Genomic DNA, 19521 nt, shown 5'->3' on the forward strand with positions numbered 1-19521 from the left:
TTATCTTACAAGAGCTTCTCAGTTTCAGGAAGTCACATTTATTAATTTTTGCTCTCAGTGTCTGTGCTACTGGTGTTATATTGAGGAAGTGGTCTCCTGTGCCAATGCGTTCAAGACTACTTCCTACTTTCTCTTCTACAGATTCAGTGTAACTGGTTTTATATCGAGGTCTTATCCACTTGGACTTGAGTTTTGTGCATGGCAATGGATCTATTTGCAATCTTCTGCATGTTGACATCCAGTTATGCCAGCACCATTTGTTGAAGATGCTTTCTTTTGTCCATTGTACAGTTTTGGCTTCTTTGTCAAAAGTCAGGTGTTCCTAGGTATGTGGGTTAATGTCAGGGTCTTCAATTCAATTCCATTGGTCCATATGTTGGTTTTTATGCCAATACCAAGCTGTTTTTATTACTATGGCTCTACAGTAGAGCTTGATATCAGAGATGGTGATGCCTCCAGAGATGGCTTTGTTATACAGGATTCTTTTAGCTATCCTGGGTTTTCTGTTTTTTCAAATAAAGTTGAGTATTGTTCTTTCCAGGTCTGTGAAGAATTGTGTGGGATTTTGATGGGGATTGCATTGAATCTGTAGATTGCTTTTGGTAAGATTGCCATTTTTACTTTGTTAATCATATCTATCCATGAGCATGGGAGATCTGTAGCTAGAGAATTTCTCTCCAGCTTCCTCTAAGTTCTGCCAGTCCCAGAACCCACTTATAAAACAAACACACAGATTCTTTTATTATTTAAACTGCTTGGCCATTAGCTCAGGCCTATCATTGCCTAGCTCTTACTCTTATATTTAGCCCATTTCTATTAATCTTTATTTTACATCTTCCTTGTCCTGGCGGCGGCTCCAGGCATTCCCTTCTTTCCTTCCTCCTTCTCTGTAAGTCCCACCTATACTTCCTGTCTGGCTATTGGCCAATCAGTGTTTATTTATATAGAGTGATATCCACAGCAGAGATCTTTCCATTTTCTGATATCTTCTTCAATTTCTTTCTTCAGGGACTTACAGTTCCTTTTATACAGGTCTTTCACTTAGTTAGAGTTACCCCAGAGTATTTTATATTATCTGTTCCTATTGTAAGGAGTGATATTTTCCCTGATTTCTTTCTCAGCCTGTTTTTCATTTGTATATAGGAGGGCTACTGATCTTTTTTAGTTAATCTTGTATCCTGCCACATTACTGAAGGTGTTTATCAGCTGTAGGAGTTCTCTGGTAGAATTTTTGGGTCTCTTATGTATACTATCATATCATCTGCAAGTAGTGAAAGTTTGTCTTCTTCCTTTCCAATTTGTATCCCTTTGATCTCCTTTTGTTGTCTTATTGCTCTAGCTAGAACTTCAAGTACTATATTGAATAAGTATGGGGAGAGCAGACAGCCTTGTCTTATTCCTGATTTTAGCAGGATCTCTTTGAATTTCTCTCTATTTAATTTGATGTTGGCTTGCTGTATGTTGCTTTCATTGTGTTTAGGTGTGTTCCTTGTATTCCCATTCTCTCCAAGACTTTTATCATGAAGAGGTATTGGATTTTGTCATATGCCTTTTCAGCATCTAACAAAATGATCATGTGGTTTGTTTTTTTTTCTTTCAGTTTGTTTATATGGTGTATCACATTGACGAACTTTCATATGTTAAACCATCCGTCCATCTGAGATGAAGCCTACTTGATCATGGTGTATAATTTTTTGATGTGTTCTTGGAGTCGTTTTGCCAATATTTTATTGAGTATTTTTGTTCATGAGGGAGATTGGTTTGTAATTCTCTTTCTTTGTTGCATCCTTACCCACAGACATGGCCATGGGCATAGTACACAGCAAAGGAAATGTTTATGTGAAGAACTACAGCAATGTTTTCTAAATATTCTAGGTCTTAGAACATAACCAAAGTAGAATATAGACTGACTATTAGAATTCTGTGTTTTCTAAGACAACTAAGTTTCCATTATTTTAGTCATTATAAGTTGGGAATTGATACAGAGAATAATGGTCTAATTTATCCTTATTCAATAAGCGATAACTACTAAAGTAAAAGTCGCCAATGAAAGGACAAGAAACAAAAGTTCTTGGATGCCATAAGAACATCAGGGATATAAGTGTTAGTGCATATCACCTCAATTCTCAATTCGATAGACTCAACAGTACCGTTATCATCCACCACTACCACTTTGATTTGGTAATAATCACTTTATTGCTTTTACATAAGGACTCGGTAAAAACCTATCCAAACAATTACTTCAACCCTCTTTCCAATCAGATTATTAAGCCTGAACAACTTCCAAGCATAAATCTAGACCTGTTACCCTCATAAATGCTTTGTCACCGTACAAACTACTATGGAGTGCCTCCCCCTGCTCTTTGTTCCTGACTTCTTATCACAAGTTCAGTTCTAGAGATGGTATGTTTTGTTTGGTACTATCAGAGATAGCTTTCACACCAAGGGCTAATATTACAAAAATTACCCCCACTTTGTAAAAATGTATGCAAATCTTTTAATTTCTCCCACCTGGCAACACTTTTGCTTATCACAAAGCACACCTCCACTGCATTTCAGATAACTTGGTGGCTTGGAGGCTCCTTCTCCCTTTCCTTCATTTCTCTTCTACTGATTCATTTAAAACTAGTCAGTTGGGAAAGACCATGAGGCCAGGTACCACATCCATTAGAATGAAAAGCAAGCGAATCTCCTGTCTTGAAGAGCTTGCTAACCCCTTTTGGGTGCTGGCAACACCCTTTGTGTAATAAGAAATTGCCTTGCCAAACTACTTTCATTTTGCTCCTCTGTTCCCTTGTGTGATAAGATTGCTCTTTCTTTGCTTCAAACAAGGCAGACATGAGCAGATCTACATACCACCTTGTAGCTAGAGTTTTCCTGCCTGGCCCACAGTCAGGACATTCTCTCTCACCCGCCAGTCCCACAGCAGCTCAGACCCAACCAAGTAAACACAGAGACTTCTATTGCTTACAAACTGTATGGCCGTGGCAGGCTTCTTGCTAACTGTTCTTATATCTTAAATTAATCCATTTCCATAAATCTATACCTTGCCATATGGCTCGTGGTTTACCAGTACTTTACATCTTCCTTGTCCTGGCGGCAGCTCCAGGCAGTCTCCTTCTGCCTTCCTGCTCTTTTATTTCTCCTCTCTGTTAGTCCCGCCTATACTTCCTGCCTAGCCACGGCCAATCAGGTTTTATTTATTGACCAATCAGAGCAACACATTTGCCATACAGACCATCCCACAGCACAGCCAAGTGCAGACCATCTCAGACACCTGCACTCAGGCCTGTGGTCCTAATCATCCTCTATGTGGACCTGCTGGGTAAAGCCATGAGGAACCCAAGAACGGGCTCCCACAGGACATACAGAACATCCCACAACACCACCTCCTTTAACCACAAGAAGTAATGCCAAAAGATGAAATGTCTCTTAGACACTGTGGCAGACTCTGGCCACTCTGAGAGCTACAAACTACCTGATGTTTTCCCCAAGGCGAGGCCCTCAGTGCTGCCTCAAAGAAGACTCAAGAAAGAACGCCTCCATTTCTAACACAGCTCCTCCATAGAAAGCCTTCTTTTCCCTTACCAGGAAAAGGTATAGATTACAATTAAATCTCATTTCTCTGAGTCATGAGATCCTAGCTGATTTAATTATTACATATGGGAACACTGAGGTAATCAGGCTCTAACACATCTCTCAATCAACCTCTAAATGCTTTGGCCTGCTTCCAATTTCCTTGAGCTTATGCCCAACTTTGCAAACCACATTATATCAATATTCATGAAATGTCTCTGTTAACTCATGATTGTGCTCCAAGATCTTCCTTAGGCTTGCTCTCCAGATGCAGAGGTCTCTGGGGGAAGGGATTTTCTTCCGACTATTCCAAATATTCCCCTGCCCAGGCAAGTATCGCTTAGCTTCCAGTACAGCTGTGCTTTGTTGTTTCTATGCTGTTCCAGGCCAAAAGCTTTTTCCATCACGTTCCCTCGTCAAAAATATGTACAACCGTTAATTTCTCACCCAGTTACATCTCCCTCTGAAAGCATTTCCTATCCATCCTATTGAGTACCTCTGACTCATAGCCAACCTCTTCTTTCTCTCTCTGCTGAACAGGTCTTTTAATTCGGTTATTGATCCACTAGTATAGTCTCTATGGTGACTTGTAAATTTCTCTCTTCCTGTAAATGCATTCCCAGCTTCTCCTGCAACATAGCATAATCTAGACTAGTGCAGCATAACATGTGTTATGTAACAAGCACATCATAATATAAAAAATCCTATAACAGTTAAAAACTTCAGTTTAACAGGGCTCCTTCTCTGCAGGACCTTTCCTTCTTTAGCACATCTTCCATCTCTCCTCAAACTCTCAGAACGTCATCCCTGATCCAGGTCTTTCTTTCTATCTGCTTGGCCATCTGGTAAGTTACTACTTCAATCTTCTTCAGTGTAACAGAAGCCAATAGGAGAACATGGTACACACTTCGGCTAATGAGTGTCGGTTTCCTTGTTTCTGTAGATTAAGCTCAGATAATCTATGAAGAAATGCAGAGCAACTGATGGTCTGTAGAAGACCATCCTTGTAACAATATGAAGCCCTATAAAGGAACAGGTATTATCTAGCTTAGCTACTGAATTTCTGAACAAATGCATGGTCTTATGTTGAGTTTTGGGTGAATAAATAAAGCATTTGTCTATTTTTTTTAAATATTATAAACTTTACTTAAAAATAAAACTGCAGAAAATAAATACATCACAAACGAAAATTAACTAGGCCCTGTCATACAACTCAGTGAACCATTAAAATGGGCATTCAGAGCAGAAGCTGTGGAGCTTAACGTTAAAATTCACACTTTGAGTATCAAATATATTTTATGCACTTATCTATCATGCATATACTCAAGTTTTTTCTCTCCCTCTCCCCCCCCCTTCAACAATTAGTTCAATGTCCTCTTTCAGAACTCATGTGTAGAAAGTGTCTCAAGAAGACAGGAGAATGAAGGAAAAATAAGATGTAGTGGTTGCCTTTCCTCTGGGACTCTGAAGGAGAAATTGTCTTAGACCACAGTATCAAAAATCTTCTAGCTGTTCACTGCAGACCATTTAGTAAGCATCATAATGTTTAAGCCTCCACATTTTAAATTTCTATAACAAAGAAACTGTCTCCTGTCTTCAAAGACCTTACAATGCAATTTTGCAAGCCAAAATAGCCACATAAGACAACAGTGAGAATAAGACAGTGTGGAATTCAGTTGTGTAACATAAGATTCTGACTTGAGTGCAATCCTTTTCTCTATCCAGGGAATGGCCTTGGACATTTACACAATCTTCTAAGGTTAAACTGAATGATGATTTTTATCTTCTTGATATATTGGGAAGATCAAATGAAATACTGCGATTAAATAGCAGTTCTAGCAGCTGATTTTATTTTGCTGTCTCATCATTAGAATTGCTATAGCTGTGTATGACAGTAAATAGTGACCAATGAGATGAATTCTAAGCAGGGCTTCCTATGAGAGACCAAATGAGTTTGAGCTTCAGGAGACTGGCAGACATATTGGAAACTGGAAAGACAATCAAGGCTGAGAAAAACCCTTATAAATGAGAACAAAATCATAAGGAGTTTAGATAGGTATGACCAACTAAGGAGCCCACATAGAAATAACACTTCCCAATGGCTGACAGTGTGAGTGGACCACATTGTAGACCCTTTCCATGAGCTGTTGAACAGTGCATTTATCACACATTGTGCCTCACCATACCACGGATCAAAACTATGACCATGTGACACATTCTGAGAGCCTTGGCCTAGATGTTAGAATTTAGCTAAAATTTGAGAAAGTGAAAACTTTGCCTTTCCTTTTAGATATTTATAAATAATTTGTTCATAAACCTGGTGGCTCTGTAGAATGTGTGTATCTGGTAACATTAGCAATATCTAAAAATTAATGAAAAAAATCTCACCTGTCCTTTTCAGAGTGACCTTCTCTGAAAGGCTTGCTATATTATTATGGCAACTGGTTAAATTAAGCTTTAAAGAAAAAAAAAACTAATAGAATAATTAATTTTGGATTCCACAAATTTCCAGTAATAAGCATTACTAATGCTTCATTTTTGGGCCACTGGATAACTAATTTAAACTTTTTTTCTCATTATGTAGTCAATTTAGTTAATTTGAGGAGGCCACATTAGTTTTTCTCCTTCTTACTTTTATTAGCTTTTGGCCTTCATCCAACTTGTCTTAATCAAAATGCTTATTATTTGTGTCTTGCCATTAAGGATAATCTAGTTATTCTATAGATAGCAAATTGCATGTTAGGGAAAAAATGGAATCATTTAGTTGCTACCACACAATTCTTCTGCTTCTTCTGAGTAAAAGCAGAAATATTTGCAATTCAATAGCATGGAGTCATTCCGGGACAAGGGCTAATGGCCGTTAAAGGGAGTATTCTCTGACGACTGCACTGTGCAAATTAAAGTCTTTTACTTTGAATGTTGAACAATCTTATGTATATTTATCCCACTGCTACTGAAGAAAAGAAACGTGATTTTTGTAAACAATTCATTTTGTTTCCTCAAATATTTATTGGATGCCCTACTATGTGCCAGGCATGGGTCTATACTCTTTGGGTATAGGCAGAAACAAGACACTGATTGCTCTCACAAGGTTTGTGTCCTAAGAGGAGGTCAGAAAGCTTAGCTTACTTTCATAAGATGTCACACTAAGCAGGGGGAGAGTCCTCACAGATTCTGTGAAGGCATATACAATGGTTGGAAGAAAGTGCTGTGAAAGGGGCCACGGATGCAGAAGGGTCCTATTTTATGTGGCATGGTCAGGGAAAACATGCCAGATAAAGAGAGCATTTGACCAGAGAGAATATATAACACAGATATACAATCTCTGATGCTCCATGCTCACCCATAGCCATAAATCAACAGCCTGGGTAAGGAGATTTAGCAGGGCTTCTCACTCATCAAAATTCTCTAAACTTGTATTGCTAACCAGAACATGGGTCTCTGTCTTTCAAATGTTAATAAATGGTTGCCGGCTTAATATTGACTCGAAGGAGAGACTGTAAATCTGAGAGGTTGCCACTCTGTCATACATCATGCATATTACAGAAATTAGCAGGCTCCTACTGCCCAGAAGGCTGAACAAAAGTGGGATTTATACTCTTTCCTCCCTGATCTTTCACACATGAATCAAATGATATATTCCCAAAGAAGAATTAGAAACTGACACGCTCTATGCCAGCATGTAGATAAGGTTGGGACCTGTGTACATCGATGGTTGCACTCCGATCTCATGTGTCGCTGCCATATGGAGATTAATCTGGCTCAGGCCCTGCTGATAGTTAGAATTAATAATCATCCTTACACAATGCCAGCCGGTCACCACAGAAACGTGCTCCCGAATGAGGCTGGAGTCATCAAGCACAACTCAGCCATCACCTGCTCCTGTTTCCCCCTTTGTTAACCTTCAAATTAAACACAGTCACAAACCACTTATGGGGAAAACAGCTTTCTACTGCCCTTAGGAATCCTGGAAGCAGCTTTCACAACATCGTCCCAGCACCAAATCCAGGCCCTATTCTTCTATTCAATCCTATTGAGGGCCTTTTAAAGAAAAAAAAAAAAAAGTTCAAAGAAGTGCTGTATGTGGATTTTTCAGCTCACAGCAGATTTGAATTTGCTAACTAGTAGAAACAGGAAAAGGAGACCTATAAAAGAAGTAAATAATGAAAATTGACTGTTGATCCAGTCCGAATACGGGCAAATTTTAAGGACGCAGCAGAACCCAGCAGTGAATTACATCAGAGCACAGATTAAAAGTGGATGCTGACTCTGAACGAGATCAGGTCTTTCCTGTCTTTGTGACCCAGAGCAAATTTTCCAGGTTCTCTGTGCTTTTGTTGCCTGGGCTGCAAAATGGGATTAATGGTAATGCCTCGGACTAGAGAGATGGCAGGCCTTTAAAGGCTAGGCTCCTAACCATGGAGATGAAGGTAATGCCTTGTTAAAAGGCTCTTACCTCATACCTTGTGAGCACAGCTTCGATTGACCATGTGTACGTTCCTAAGGTTGACTTTGCTCTCTTGATGTCTTAATAAAAAATATACTTTCCAGAGTTTGATACATAAAGACACCTAATCACTGAGCATTTTAATCATTATGGTCCATACTAGAAATTTTCCAAGAATGCTGAACTTTAGAAGGGTCGTTTCATTGGTAAAATTAGTGGGTTTTATTCACAAATAGAATAGCGATGGATTTCCATTGATTAAAATGAATGCTAACATATTTTAAGACACTTTCCAGCACTCTATGGGAACCCTTGGATGCTTTTAACATTAGAAATAGTATATTGAGCCGGGCAGTGGTGGCATACACCTTTAAAACCAGCACTTGGAAGGCAGAGCCAGACGGATCTCTGTGAGTTTGAGAGCAGCCTGGTCTACAGAGCAAGATCCAGGACAGGCACCAAAACTACACAGAGAAACACTGTCTTGAAAAACAAAGATAAACAAAACAAACAAACAAACAAAAAAGAAATTATACTGAGCTGAATTTCTAAATAACTTTGCATCCAATAGCTCGCTGTGAAGATTTCCTATCCTGTCTATGACTAGACACTGAGCAGTTCCTACTCTACAGTATTATGGTGTGTGCCTTAGGGAGCCTAACACAAGTCCTGGCCAGATTTCTCAAAACTACAGTGATTTCACCAAACAGATTATGCCTATTTTTTCCTGTGCTTGTATTCTCACAAATGTCTATAATGTTCCCATTATCAATTTACAATGATGTAAGAATTTGTTACATATTTTAAGCACATTTCCATTATGAGTATTTATCCTTTTAATTTGCATTTGCAACTGTAAGCCTCATTTGTATGAAAATACTCCACTTCTAATGCAAGTTTCCATTTCTAGATATTGCTGTTTTAGATTTTACTGCAGGACCTTTGAATCAATATGATTTTCCTCAATGGTGAGCAATTTTCACTGGTCATCTGCATTTATGCATATCCTGCACACACAAGCACTATTTACCAGCCTTGTTCTGGAATGTATTTTTAAGAATGACTATGAGGGCTTGAGAGATGGCTCAGCTGTTAAAAGCTAGGCTCACAACCAAAAACATAAGAATGACTGTGTATACATATGTGTATGCAATAGCAATTAGTGAGAGAATGGAAAGCTGTATCAGAATGTTTTAGGGGAGGAAACAGAAGGGAGAAATGTTCTAATTATATCATATTTCAAAAATTAAAAAATAAGAAAGGACTGTGTAATCCAAACTCCTTGGAAGATTAGGATAGACTCTCATTTATCAAGAGGCAGAGTTATGTAGTGCCTAGAGCTATAATACATATCTTGTTAGGGTGTAAATTTCCACTGAGGATATATTAGAAAATATATAATTTCTGGTAAAAATTGTAGGTTTTTTAAAATTCCACAAGTAAATTTTTAGAATTCCAGAAATGTGAGATTCCTTTTCTAAACAAAATTTACAGTCTGTGTGAGAGTCACCTGGTCTTCGTGGTGTTAACATATCAGAACGGGGGCTCAAGAAACTAAATAAGAGAAATGGGACCCAAATAAAAAAAGAAGCTAATCTGATGTGGCTATTGCTATGAACACAAACTGTAGTTTAGTATTCACTTAAGAATCTTATGTTTTTTGCCAGCATCCATAAAACCATAGCACACCAGACTGTTCACTTCTTAGTAGCATAAATCTCACATATTCTTGACATGCATCAATCAATTCTAAATTTATTTTATTTCAAGTAAGCAATAATGATGAATACTATGAAGTTCAAAGATGGGCTTGGATACTGTGGAGACCTTAAGAATTCTTAGTCTAGACAGAATGGAGAAACCAATTAGAATTCTGTTTTAGACAGGGACATGACTGAGAGCTTCAGAGTCTTGATATAAGAATTGGCTTGCAAGGGGAGAGTGAGACTATTTAAGAGAGCAGGCTCTTCAAGTGCCTTCAAGCTGATTGAAAGCATCTGCTTATATGCATATAATTGGAATTTCAATTACAAGGGATTCTTTTCTAGTCATTAAACATATCCTCAAAAAAATTCACCGAACAGTATTTCCACCTAGTTTTGGAAAAACATACTTTTCCTTAAAGATTTGAATTAAGAATTTTTTTTTTTTTTTGGTTTTTTTATTATTATTATTATTATTATTTTACAACACCATTCAGTTCAACATAATAGCCACAGAATCCCCTGTTCTCCCCCTCTCGCCCACCCCTCCCCCCAGCCCACCCCCCATTCCCACCTCCTCCAGATCAAGGTCTCCCCCGAGGACCGGGGTTGACCTGGTAGACTCAGTCCAGGCAGGTCCATTCCCCCCTCCCAGACCGAGCCAAGTGTCCCTGCATAAGTCCCAGGATTCAAACAGCCAACTCATGCAACGAGCCCAGGACCTGGCACCAATGCACAGCTGCCTCCCAAACAGATCAAGCCAACTGACTGTCTCACCCGTTCAGGTGGCCTGATCCAGTTGGGGGCCCCTCAGCCTTTGGTTCATAGATCCTGTGCTTCCATTCATTTGGTTATTTATCCCGGTGCTTTATCCAACCTTGGCTTCAACAATTCTTGCTCATATAAATCCTCTTCATACTCACTAATTAGACTCCCAGTGCTCCACCAGGGGCCCAGCCGTGGATGTCTGCCTTCAGATTCCTCAGTCCTTGGATGGGGTTTATGGCATCACTATTTGGGTGTCTGGCCATTCCATCACCAGAGTAGGTCAGTTCCTGCCGTCTCGCGACCATTGCCAGCAGTCTTTTGAGGGGGTATCTTTGTGGATCTCCGTGGGCCTCCCTAGCTCTCTGCTTCCTCCCCTTCTCACCTTCCCATGTGGTCTTCATTTACCATGGTCTCCTATTCCTTGTTCTCCCTCTCTTTTCTTGATCCAGCTAGGATCTCCCACTCTTTCCCTCGACTGTCGCCCTTCATTGTTCCCACTCATGACCAGGCTATTCATGTAGATCTTGTCCATTTCTCCGTGTCTTTTTTGGGGTCCCGTTTTCCAGGTAGCCTCACTGGTGATGTGAGTAGCAGTCTATTTTTTTTTTAAATAAAAAATAAATTTTTTTAAATAAAAAATTAATTTTTTTTAAAAAAAAATCCTACATTTTATAATGCTAGCTAAATATAGTCCTAGTAGAAATTACAAAATTCAATATGTCAAATCTGACATATTAAAGACCCACTTGTTGAATTTCCAATTTGGGGTGGTGGTGTGAGGAGTGCTGTGGTTTGACTCCATAGTAAAACAGCTGAAACCTGACACTCAGGATTTTTAACAGCAACCTCTTAAAGCCTTTGAAAGGTTTCCAATATAGTCATGGCAACTATATTGCCATAATTCACAAAATCTATTAAATCCCACAAGTGGCAGCTGGGGTCTATCTCGTATTTATACTAAAACTTCACTTGTTCTCCCTTAGCTCCTCAGGACACAAGCTGCCTCTGGATGGACATGAACATGAAGATAGAGCTCTGTAACACTGAAGATCTCTTTCAAGAGACAGAGTGTTTTCCCAGGAAAAGTAAGATCTGTAGACTCTTACTTCCTGCCCATTGACCCCAGCTACCTCAGGTTTCACAAGTGAAGTTCTTGGTGAGTACAGCTGAGCAGCTTTGGGTCACTTTCTTCTATCCCACCTGCAGGAATGTCATCACAGGTCTAAAAGATAAAGATTGTGAGACTCTCTTTCCTCTCATCCCAGCATACTCATAGGGTAGAAGATTCATCCAGTAGAAGGGAATCAAAGAGGCTAGAACACTGCTTTAGGGCATTCCAAGAGCTCAGCTGTGACCCTGACCTGCATTTCAAAGAAGTTATTCAAAGATTTCAATAAAAGGAGAAGAGTCACACCAGGGAAGGCGAAACGAAACAAGAAAAGAGCTTTGGATATCTCCTCCCCCAAACCAGAGTTTGAGGAAATGTGTAGGGAATTCCAAGCCTAAAGGCACTCTTAGAATCACATTTTCTTTCATAATACACAATTCGAGACCTAATGAATTCATGAGAGAATACAGAATATAGACCCACTTTATCAGATAAAATCTGAGTGAAAAAAGATAGATAATAAGAGACATTGAGAATAAAATAAACTTCAAAGACAGACTTTTTTAAAAAAAGAAAAACACTGGTTAAGAGATGTAAGAAATAAGTTGAATAAGACTCTGGAGTAATTTATGCCCTGGGATATTGTAGAAAGTGAGAAGCAATAGTCAGAAATTAGTGGAGCTAACTTCTAAGCCACATCAACAGTAGTAGGTGGTTGAAGATAACAATAAGGGATAAGGTGCTCAGATAACCATAATAGTGACTGAAACAGCTGAGAAAAAAAGACAGGTAAGAAATAGCCAAGGTAAGACATGTTTCTCAAGGACCCATGCCATGTGACTCACTTTCTCTATATGTTTGGAACAGTTATTCACTAAGATATGTGAGCCAAACAATTAAACAACCAAGCAAACAGAAACTGATGTAGGATAGTTGAGTTATGTGTTATTTAAAGTGTCTAGTTTCCAACAACAAATAAAATTTGAAGAGAATATTCCTAGACAAAGGGAAAAATGACAACAGAAACATTATGATGATATACTTCAGACATCTCTAGTAATATGCTCAATTAACTAAAAATAATTTCACTTAAAGAGATGAAGGAAGGTGTTATGAAAATTCCTTGCCAAAGAGAAAATAATCACTATGGATTTAAAGCTTTTTTTGAAAGAAATGGCAATTTTGTATTTGAAAAAGCACAACTGAATGGAAATAATATTTTAAATACATTTGTTCTAGAAGTAGGAGGAAATGGACAAATTGAGGTAGATTGGGAGAGATAAAGCAATCTTAAATAACAACAAGAAAAATATGAAGAAAGAACTTCAGAAAAAAAATGAATTTCAGGAATACATAAGGAGATAATAGGACACATACAAAAATAATATTAGAAGTAATAATGCCTAAAATTCATTGAAAACTTTAATTTATGTTATCCTTGATCCTACATAATCCTACACTGCCCTGTATCACATCCTAATTAAATGTTAAAAGATAGGAGAAAAATCTTGAAAACAGCAAGAGAAAATCACTCTTTGTGTATAAAGATGACTCAAATATGATTAACAACTGATTGCACTTTGGAAACAAGAGAAGCCAGAGGTAGTGGGATGTGTTAAATGGTGGAGTCATTGCTGGAGGGATCTCTCACTCCATGATCTTATATCCACCAAAAGAGTCTTGAAAAACTGAAGTGAAATAGAGATTGACCCAGAAGTCTTTGTTTCATATATCTGTTAGATGACAGATATTCAAGGAAGGTTTCTGAGCTGAAAGTAAGTGCTCCAATGTAGGAATGCAAAACCATGCACATTCAAAAGTATCAGTGAAGGTGATTAGCTAATTATAAAGGCATTTGGGGATACATCTCAAATACTTCTTTATAATCTGCTGTTTTTTTTCTTTGCTTTTGCTTTTGTTTTGTTTTACTGAGCAGTATACCAATGATTGTGATCATTTAAGAAGAAATCATCAGAAATCATTCTAAACTCATTAATCAATTCAACGGAGTAATCAGTTAAGAAGGGTAGACTATTGTGGTACTGTTCATGAGAAGATTTAAAGATACTAAAAATGACCTTTTATTTTGAGGAAACAAAAATTTCACTACCATTCCTTACTTAGCATACATGCCCCCCACCCACCCCCAGTCATGAGGTTTTTTTCTATTGTCTTTAGATTTTTAGTTCTAGAAGAAAATTACATTTACTCCAGTGCTAAGAAACAACCAAGCAATATTTTTGCTAAAAGCAAAATATCCTTCAAGCAGTGGGTTGGACAACAAAATGCAGTGGATAAGCACTGTGTCTTGGAGAATAGGAGGTCTTGATTAAGTTTGAAGACCTAACTCTGTTTCTGATTGTCTATTTTTTTTCTAGACTTGCTGTAAAGTTTCACTTAGGTGAACAAGCAAAAGCAACCCCGTGGTTTATGTCTGCTGAGAAGATCTGATGGAATTGTTCCAAATCTAAGAACACCCAAGTTTTGTGGAGACTGGAAAGTTAGAATATGAATCAGAGGTTCTCACCCCATCTCTCTCACTGATCTTTGTTATTGACTGGTTTGGACTGTTCTTCCCTCAACTCTATATCATATTTTTTCTCTTTGCTTGAAAATGTTATTTACTTCTGCATTTCCTACTTGGTAAAGTGTAAGCTTTGTGTACCTCACACCAACTGGTGCTGAATGATTTAATTAACTATCTTTTCAGTGTCTCACTCTGGATGCTATAGAGAAAAAAAAACTCTCAATGACTTAATTCAACATATATACTTGACCCTCTGGAACAGTCTCTCAGGGAAGGGAAATTCATGAAGTTTTGCCCTGCCAGGAATGACAAGCAGAGACAACTAAATTTAGAGAGGACATTGGTGTGTTTCAAAGTCTGTTCCACTGATGAAAGTAATCACCCTTTCTTACCTACAGAATCCATCAATGACACCTTTCTCCATGACTCCTTCTAGTTCTTACAGAATAACTTAATTCCTAAGAAATATGCAAATAATTAATGTCAAGGTCTTTCATATTTGGGGGTATTCTGTGTACAACCCGGTATTTTTAGTGCATGGCATAGCATAGGTATATTTTAAAGGACAAAGCTAGAAGTAGGTTACCATACATGCTAGTCCCCTCCTACCCAGCACCCACATACCTAACATCTTTTCTGTGGCTTAGGAAGAAAGAAAATTTTGCATTCCCTTTGGTTCATTTTCAAAGAACCAGTCTCTAACTTGAGCACCTGAGTTGAAGATTTCCCCAATTACATTCTAAAAGAGACTTTCCCACTTTTTTTTCCCCACATGGAAATGCTGATGCATATCTGACATTAATTAAAGGACTAATTTAATAGCAAGTCTACGAAAATATGCCAGGTTTTAAATAGTCAATCGTATTCTCTCTTCTCTGTTTATACCAAATAATACCAGTCCTATAAATAACATGTATGCAAGAGTATGAGTAATTAAGGTCCTTAATTGGATGAATGTATCTGAACTTGTGTGATCAAGCTGCTGCTTACATTTCAAGGCAGGATTTCTAACAGATGACCTTACCTGGGGCAGCAGTACAGGAGGCAGACACAGAGAGTTAAAGGAGCTTTATCAATAAGGTAAACTCAGGTGCTAGAAATGTAAGAACTTCAAGGTACTGTGGCAAATCTATTCTTTATCATTATGACTCCCTGTAAGCCCTGACCTTCTATTTTCTCAAGACATAAAACGAAGTTCTGCTGTGAGATAATCTTTTTGTATACTGTAAAGATGTACCTCTGCCCAAGGTGCCTTCTCATTGGTTTAATAAAGAGCTAAATGGCCTATAAGTAGGCAGAAGAGAAAAGGCAGGACTTGTGGGGAATGAGAGGACTCTGGGAAGAAGAGAGGCAGAGACATCAGCAAGATAGGGAGGGAGTCATAAAGAATTAAGGATAGGTAAAAAGCCCACAACAGAATGTAGATTAATAGAAGTAGGTTGACTTAACTTGTAAGAGCTAATGGGACAAATCTAAGCTAAAGGCCAAACTCTCATAATTAATAAGAAGTCTCCCTGTCATTATCTGTGGGCTGGCAGTCCTGACAAGAAGGGTCAAGGAATGCCTTTAGTATTAACCTAAGAGATATCCAACAACACTCTTGGAAAATATTCTTGTAGTGTACTTTGAGTATAGCTAATTCAGTATCATATTAAAACCTTACATTCTTCTTTATTTTTATCATAATTATGTTTTTAGTTATTTATCAAAAAAAGTTTGGTCAAAGCTTTTCCCTCAAAATTATTGGAGTCTTGTATACAACACTAGCTAAGTAAACATTCAGTAAATACTTATTTTTTGTTAGCTTGAACTTATGATTCTTTAGACGTGAAGCAGAAATCTTAGTTTCTTTAAAGGCTAACTTAGATTACACATAGCACATGGGACAGGAACAAGAAGAATATCACGTACATACAAAGCCAGCATTCACACAGAACAATAGATAAGAGGCAGGGTAGCAGTCCTTATAGACTGTCTGGTACATAACTGAAAACCTGAGGTTGACTTCTTCTCTGTATTCATCATTTTGACTGCTATTTTTTCAGATCTTGATCTTGTTCAATGGTCATTCTCCACTAATCTAACCTGTAGTACTGGCTGCTACCAATTACTTCAAATTGTACTTTAGCACATTTTGAAAAGAACTTGAATTCCTCCATTCATTTCTTTCTCAGATTTCTTTTCTCTAGCACATCAGTCTGTTCTCAGAATTCTCCCAACACAACTGTGCCCCTTCTGACTTTCTTATTCTTTATCTTTAAATCTTTCTTGTTTTTCTTTCTTCTTTCTTTCATCATCAGTTTTTTGACATGAGGTTTTATGTAGCCCACATAAGATTCATGGCCTCAGACCATCATTTATTTGAGGATGGACTTAGATTCCTGTTCTTCCTGCCTCTGCCTACCACATTCTGGAATCACAGCTACATGTCACCACACCCAATCTATATGCAACATCTATTCCTCCATTGACCATGGGAGTTGACTTATTTCATGTGGCTAGCTAAAAAGTTCTTTTACTCTCTCACCACTCTAGGTGTGTTCTTACCACTCCAGGTATGTTCTTCCTAAAGTTGCAAATTTAAAAGGACAAACTTCCTTTATGGAGGATGATTCTACTTTGGACAAGAATGTGCAAATATCACTGACCCGCTTCTAGACCCCACAAACAAACTCCTAGAACTTCATCTTTATACACAAAGCAGTGAGAGTGTTTTTTTTCCTATTGCTCCCTTCTGCCTAAACCATTGTGGTACATTACCATTACTAATGAGTTATCAGTTATAATGAAGTATCAGAATATGTAAAGATTCACCTACATTGGAGTGCAGATCTATTGTGGAAAGTGACAATCTTGGAAGTTTCAATATCATTATGTGCAGGTTAACACTACCTAGAGCACAACTTTAGGAAGGATAGGCCTGAAGTTATAAAAGATTAATAAAACCTCATGAATAATAGGGTTGCACTCTCAGTGAGGAAACATATTGTCAAAAGCATCATGGGAAGACAGGAAATGATAAAACCAATCATTAGGAAGAACTTGGCAAATTTATAATATTGTCAAAAGACAAGGAACTTTTAAAAATGGCCATTTCAATCACAAATTCTATGAACTCTTGAAAAGAGAAAAATAGATAATTATGGCAATTTTAGTTGATTAACGAGTATGATTTTTTTAATGGAAGTAGACCATTCTCTATTATGTGGTTCTCACATAGTATATAACACCCCTGTGTCTAGGTTTGATTGACACTGAGAACTGATAAGACATTAACTTCCTTCTGTCCTCATGCTTCAGTTAGTGGATTGTGATGTTGATACATGAGAGGAAAGGTGTGTCTTTCTAGAGTGTTGGAAATAGTGGGAGTCTGAACATGCATCTTTATTACACATTGTCTGCAGATCCTGGTTAGCTATCCTGTCATTAGGATATTGCATTTCATGTAAAATATAATGCAATGTAGAGAGTGGAGTAGATAAATATGCTATGAAATGGTTAGAGACACATGGAATGAAAACTACAAAACTAGATTCTCATAGATCTTAGTTGAAGACACAAAGAAAAAGAAAGAGAATTTCCTTTGGGTGATATATGACTTAATTTGCCTTTACAACTCAGGCATTTTCCCAGTATTGTTAGCTTCTTGCCTAAGCAAAAGCAGGCCTGGGATTTTAATTTAACATTCTAAAAAGTAAATAGAACAACGAGGTCTTAACGTATAATATATTATCAAGGTGTAGAAAATTGCTGTAAATGACAATAAGTATTTTTGTACAGTTCTCAGTTGTGGTGCTCTGGGAATATATTGAATTGACAATATGGAAAATATTGGAAACAGCTTATCATTGGTCTGATTCACCGATTCTGATTTGGGCTCTGAAATTATTGATACATGGCTTTGGGAAAGTATGGTCATAGAAAAACTCCCTAAGAAACTTTTTTTTAATCTCAGCTTTTTTGTGGAAATAAATGAAGAATATCCCAATTGATGACATATCTGAGTATTTCCAAAGGAAAACTTTATCAGACTTCCTTTCTAACAGAGGTTGAAGATCGCTAGTTCCCTGAGAAAGGGCTTCTATTCGTCCCAGTGGTTCTAGGTCAACCTTCTCTCCCAGAAAGTCTAGAGACTGGAGTTGAGCCCTTTCTTTGTTTGAATTGACTCCAGAAATGATACCCAGATTGGGTATGGGATTTACTCCTCATCTTTTCCTCCTTCTTTCCCTGAAATGACTTTCCTGGGACTCCTTTCTACATATACAATGTGCCTTTCCCTCTCCAATTTTAGGTATCCCCAAATTATTGCTGGTGTAATATTGGTGCTTTCTTCTTTGGAAAAGCTACATCCTGAACCTACCTAGATGTAGTCTATCTGGTACACTGTAAGAAGTCAACATAATATAATGTTGTTTAATACATATTCAATTGAGGAAGGAAGAAAGAATGGATGTCCATGCAAGGCTGAAGAGAAATAACACAGCATTTTCCACTCACCCAGAGCATGTGATCTTTGATAGAGCTGATACTTTTGCATAGAATTGTCCATATCTGTAACAATGAGACAAATGTCTCCTCAAGCTATCACAAAACCTTATGAATACAGCCACAGCACTGTAACCTATACGTTGCTATAAAGTTTTTTTCTGGTATTATTATAGAAATTTTATTTCAAGTGATGTATTGTTTCTTTGATCAAGGTTCAATCTTGATATACAATCAGAGTCAAACAACAGATCAAGTGCTTTCAGGACAGAACTCATGCCTTGGAATACTAGCTGGGCTAACTACTCATAGAGCAATAGAGAATACCCTCTAGGGGAGAATTTTCTTCTTCTTCTTCTTCTTCTTCTTCTTCTTCTTCTTCTTCTTCTTCTTCTTCTTCTTCTTCTTCTTCTTCTTCTTCTTCTTCTTTTTCCTCCTTCTCCTCCTCCTCCTCCTTTGGTAAATGGATATAGTGTCAAACTGCCTTCTATATAGTTATGTTTATACATATAAATTAGTGAAGCTTTCAGCCCTTGTCAGAGAAGCTTATTTCTTTGGTGTAGGGATTTTAATGCAGAGACTCAACTAGTTAAAGTAAAAAACAATGGGCAACTGAAAAACTAAACATTAAAACTAATAAACAACAAAGTCCAAAAACTGAGCTATAGAACTAAGCAGAGTTCTCAAAATGTTCAACATTAGTAAAATGTAAATTAAAACCCCTTTAGAGTTCATTTTACCCAAGCTGGAATGGCTAAGACCAAGAAAACAAATAGCAAATGCTAGTGGGGATGTACAGAAAGGGGACCCTTATTCACTGTTTGCACAATTGTAAACTGGAGCAGCAACTATGGAAATCACTGTCTAGGTACCTTATAAAGCTAGAAATCGAAATACCATATTATCC

The sequence above is a fragment of the Peromyscus maniculatus genome, chromosome 19, assembly GCF_049852395.1.
Source record: "Peromyscus maniculatus bairdii isolate BWxNUB_F1_BW_parent chromosome 19, HU_Pman_BW_mat_3.1, whole genome shotgun sequence".
Taxonomy (NCBI): domain Eukaryota; kingdom Metazoa; phylum Chordata; class Mammalia; order Rodentia; family Cricetidae; genus Peromyscus; species Peromyscus maniculatus.